Genomic DNA, 6,000 nt, shown 5'->3' with positions numbered 1-6,000 from the left:
ATTGGTCAGAAATTTACCGCATGAAAATGACCATGTGTGTTTCGGGTTTATTCTAACATCCTCAAGTCCAATAATGCTCAAAAATCTGCATTTTTAGAACAGTAAAAGCTTGAGATAAATGTTGAGTCACATTTATCATAAAACACTAATAAAAGCACATAACCCCACTTTATTAGTATTTAAGTAGTATATGTTTATGTTGAACATTATTATTGTTCAGATGGCGCTGTATTAAAGCAGTATATGAAAACTGTTTCAGTTGCTCATGAAAACACTTTTAAAATGTCTGTGTATTTGACAAATATTGCATTTAATTCACATCATCTTTGATAAAGTATGCAAACACTGTGAGAACATCACTAATGAGAGCAGAAAGTGTCCGACTTGACGGCTCCATTTTTAACTTCGCCCCTGACTGCTCTCGGCTAATCTCGTTGACCGCCATCTATAGCCATGCTTCAAGTCAAACACACATACTGAAAACATGAACTAAAGAACTAATGGCAGGAATACATGAAGGCAAGGGAATCAAATGACGTGACAGGAACCATGACTAAACTTCAAAATAAACTAAATGAAAACATGAACAAGAGACAAAAGCCAAACCCCATGTTACACAAGCTGATAGTTCATGTTTATATTTTGTTCATGTCTTTGATTAAGTTTATAGTTTTGATCATTATTTTTAATAAAACTGTACTTGGGTTATTTTCCACCCTTATCCTGATCTGCTTCAGCCCAGTAATGTTACAAAATACATAACCAGTCATAAACCCAACAGTCTGCATTGTTTGGCTCCATCAGGACAATTTCTCTGTAGAGCATTAAAGGAAAATTGTGAACTGTGTCATTTGGTGGGGTTTAATGATGTTGCCCTCAAGGACGTTTTTTTGTGTGGGTCTTGATGAAACCATTGCTTCCAGGATGCTGGCCAACACATTTCACTCGACATTAACTCAGTATATTAGCCTTACCTTGAAACTGAGTGGATGGCCATATACTGTTGAAGAAGTCAAAGAGGACTTCAGTACTTATCCTGCAGTAGATACCAATGCCAGAGTCTCCTCACATTCCTCATATTCCCCTTAAGGGGCTATATGTCCCAAGCTCTGATGGCCACAGACCTTGGTTCATAATGGACCTTATTAGCCATGGCCTCTATGGTTTCCTGCCAAGACTGTGGGTTCAGTGATCTCAAGTCCTGTAATCCTAGAGGTCATCTTATTGTCCATGGTGCTTCAAGTAGTCACCACTGCTGTTCTATGTGTGTTGACAACACACATTTCCCCAGAGATGCCAGTCTCTCCTACAACTTCCTCTGTGAAGTCAGTCACAGCCACAGAAACCACCCATGAACTTTCTGTGCTCTCTATATGGCCACAGAGGCCATCCATGCCTGTTCTACCATGACCATAAAGGCCACCTCTGATCTTTTTAAACTTCATGTCCCACCTTCTCCACTCTGGCCTCATGCTCCGTCAGTTCCCCCTGGTCCTTGGCCCTGCCGTCTCCACCTTGGCTCCATGTTCTGTTGGCTCTGCCCTGGTCTCTGGCTCTGCCACCTTCACCTTGGCTCCATGCTCTGTCGGCTCCACCCTGGTCCCTGGCTCTGCTGCCATCGTCTCAGCCATGGTCTTTGGCCCTGCCATCTGCTTGGCTCTATCCTCCTCCATGGTCTCGTCCTCTGCTCTACGGTCTAGACCCACCTTTGCTCCACAGTCTATGCCCGCCTCTGCTCCATGGTCCAAGCCCACCTTTGCACCACGTTCCAGGCCTGCTTTCACTCCATGGTCCAGGTCTGCCACCATGACATGAAACAGGCCCACTTACACTTCACATGGTCCTCCATCCCTCCCCTTTGTCCTCCTCCGCTCCACCACCTTCCTGGACTTGTTGTTTTGGATTTGGTGTTTTATTCAGGTGTCTGGAGCCATTCATTAAAGGGGGTATATGTTACACCAGTTTAGACATTTCTTGTTTTCAGCTCAAATCATGTTATTTATTTTAAGATTTTTATTTTATTTCTACAGTAAACATGTGTGATACTCTCTTGCTTACATATAAGGCCCTAAATGGTGTAGCTCCTGCACACCTAGCCAGTCTTCTATCACACTATAATCCATCACACTCCTTAAGGTCGCAAAACTTTGGACTTTTGGAAGTACCTAAGACATCAAAGTCCACTAATGGAGGTAGAGCATTTTAGCATGTGGCTCCTAAACTCTGGAACAGCCTTCCTGATATTGTCCGGGGCTCAGACATACTCTAGCAGTTTCTCTTTAGCCAAGCACTCACATAATGCATCTCATAACATTGTAATTACATCTGATCAAATGCACATCACCATTCTTTGCTTGAAATGCTTTGAACAGCAGCTACACTAACTATTCTCTATCTGCTTTTCTGTTTCTGCCATGGAATGGGCATCCCGAGTTAACTACAGATTACACGAGTTCAGTCTCTCAGTAACTCTACAGTAAATAAACAAATATCTACAATACTAGATATTACAGTAAATAATACTATAGTACTATACTGCAGCAAATAAACAAATATCTTCATTATTTTTTAAAGATTTATTATTAAAATTATCATTACTATTATTATTATTATCATTTCTCTTAATTTAAAAAGAGCAGGAATAAATGTAAAATGCAGAGATCCTGTATATGGGAATTTACTCTATAACTATAAACCAGTTAGCCTTAGATCCACCAACACGCTTACACAGAACAGCAATAAAACACACACAGAGAGAGAGAGAGAGAGAGAGAGAGAGAGAGAGAGAGCTCCTGTCGGAGGCCTGGACAGATTGGAGTCTGGATCTGAGTTTGAGTTATTAAGATGTATCCGGTGGAGGCTGCTCCACAGGATAAGACCTTCACTGCAGAGTGCTCTTCACTTTGTGAATAATTAGGATGGGTATCCACGTCTGAGCGAGACGCCAGCATGAGGCATTCTTGAAGTGCATTAGTGAAGTGTTCAGCACCATTCAGACGTAAACAAATGAGTCCATTCACTGCAGCAGATAGCCATAGTCCTCTTCTATTATTAATATTATGATTATTGCAGCTGGGGGAAGAACTGGTTTTGATGTCAAGTCACACTAGCCGCAAGGAAGATATAATATATGCTTTGCATAACAATACAAAGATATTTTTACAAGGAGATCAAGATTTTATGAAGATATGTGAAGATATATATATATAGAGAGAGAATATGTATATAAATACTGACAAATACTGACATACTGATTAATTATTGCAAACAATAAGCTCTAAATTATTTATTTAAATTACATTTAATCAAATTATTATATAGAAATAACATAAATAAATTAGGGCTGTCAAATGATTAATCGCGTGTACTGTGTGTAATTATTATGCAAACAGTATATAAATACACACAAATTAATGTATATATTTAAAAGAAATGTTATTTATGTGCAAAATATTTGTATTTATATATAATATAAATTATAGAAAATTATAATAAATACATATACTTGTACATATTTCTTAAATATATACATGAATGTGTTTGTATTTATATATACATAATAATTAGACACAGTACACATTTTATGTTGTATATGATTAATCGCAATTAATCGTTTGACAGTCCTAAAATAAATATGTTTATAGATATACACAAACATACCTGCATATGAATATTTATAGGAAACTGTACATGCTTTTTAACTGGTCACCATTTAAATTTGTATTTATTTTTTTATTTTTTTGCCTCAGCTGGATCATTTTACCTTGTACTGTGACACATGAATTTTTAAAAGTACAAATATTCGTTCTCTCTATTAATATGGCTTATAAAAGCTGCATGCATAATAATTATAAAATAATCAGCTAAATGATGTTTAAAATAGTATTAGATGAATTATAGCTTGTCGCACCACAGGACATGGCAAATGTATTTCATGTCAACTACCCACATGCACAAATGGTGAACACTTTCTTTCAAACCCCCACAAAATCTGGAATCCTGGTCCATTAATTAAATTAATTCCTTTTCAGTTCATACATTTTATTTAATTTGTAAAGTGAGAAGAAAAATTGATCGCATTTTGATGTATTTTTAATACTGTGTATGTTAGTTGTTTTATTAATTAAACAAAATGTCGGAATCTGAACAATACCTGCACTGTTTCTGTTATACAAATGCAGTTACGTTTCATTGGACACTTTCAATGAACAATGCTCATCTCCATCAGTATAATGAGGCAATTGTTACGGATATTGATCAGCGTGCAGCATTTACTAAATGAAATAACAGCAGGTCTGAATGAATTGGAAGAGGAGGAGCAGACCATAATTTAGAGCTGAAATGATGGAAACGAAGTCAGCAGATCTCAACTGGCTGACAGAAACGTGTATTGTCTGCTAAGCCGCTCCAATGGCAATGCAATGCTGCTGAACAGACCTCCATTGCAGCACAGGTGCCATAATCACCCTGATCAGAAAATGGTGCAGCAGAACTCTCCGACTTATTTACATTCAGACGGCCTTTGGCGCAAGCGGTCACGCTTATACAGACACAAGGTCAATGCGGGGAGAAGGAACAGTAGACGTTTCTGGCTTACACAGAAAGATTAGAACAGCATCAGTGTTTGATGAATGATAAAACTCAATGTCATCATTACCCAACTGAGAATATGAAAATAAGAGCATGTTTTCTAAAGTGTAACCATAATTAGTGTCACTGACAAAAATAAATAAATAAATAAAAAATTCTCCCAGAAATTGCCAGTACATTTTATAATTACAAAGAAATGGCATGTAACACATTGAATTAAATGTGAAATTTTGAAACAGAAAGCCTGAACAAGTGTTTTCTTGTAAAACGTACTTTAATAATCATTGTTTTTATTTACAACCCCAATTCCAGAAAAGTTTTAGACGTTTTGTGAAATGCCATAAAATCAAGAATATGTTATCTGTTCAATCTCTTTAACCGTTATTTATTTGACTAAAGTACAAAGAAAAAAAATGTCCAATGTTTTCAGTGACCAACTTATAATTTCATTTAGTAAATATTACCAAATTTTGATTTTCATTGCTACAACACACTTCAAAAAAGTTGGGACAGAGGCATGTTTAACATTGTGCCACATCAACTTTCCTTTTAATTACAATGTTTAATTGTTTGGGAATTGAGGATACTAATACTTCAAGTTTTGCGAGCAAAATTGTTGTCCAATCTGGCTTGATAACAAACTTCAGATGATCAGCAGTCTGTGATTGTCCTTGTCTGATTCTCCTTTTCATGACAGATCATACATTATCAATAGGAGACAGATCTGGTCTTCAGACAGGCCACTCTAGCACATTCAGTCTGTGTCTACGAAACCACACTGTTGTAGCACATGCAGAATGAGACCTGGCATTGTCTTGATCTAATAACTATGGGCTTTTCATTAAAAAAGACGTCATCTTGATGGCAGTATATGTCTGTACAATCCCAATACATGCATCTATTTTAACGGTACCTTTGCACATATTCCAGTCACCAATGTAGTTTGCGCTGCTGCAGCCCCTATACCATGACAGTCATTTGCATTTGCATCTGTTGTTAATGAAAGTCTGGATGGTCCCTTTGGTCTTTGGTACTGAGAACTCTACGTCCATTTTTACCAGAAACAAGCTGAAACGTGGACTCATCTAACCGCAGCACACATTTCCATTGCCTTTTTGACTATGTGAGATGAGCTCTGGCATAGAGAACCCTATGGAATCACTTGATGTATAGTTTTCTGCTAGAGTAACAGAAATTCAAGTTGCATTTATTGATGCAGCTGCAGAATGTGTCAAGTGTTGACAGTTTTCCGAAGTACTCCTGAGCCCATGTGGCTATATTTAACACCACAGCATGACAGTTTTTATGCAATGCCATCTGAGGGCTCAAAGGTCATGCACATTCACCTGAGGTGTCTTGCCTTGCCCTACACAGACTGACATTTCTCTAGATTCCCTGAATCTTTTCACT

This window comes from Labeo rohita, chromosome 16 (genome assembly GCF_022985175.1).
Source record: "Labeo rohita strain BAU-BD-2019 chromosome 16, IGBB_LRoh.1.0, whole genome shotgun sequence".
Taxonomy (NCBI): domain Eukaryota; kingdom Metazoa; phylum Chordata; class Actinopteri; order Cypriniformes; family Cyprinidae; genus Labeo; species Labeo rohita.
Note: the sequence above shows the minus strand (reverse complement) of the source record.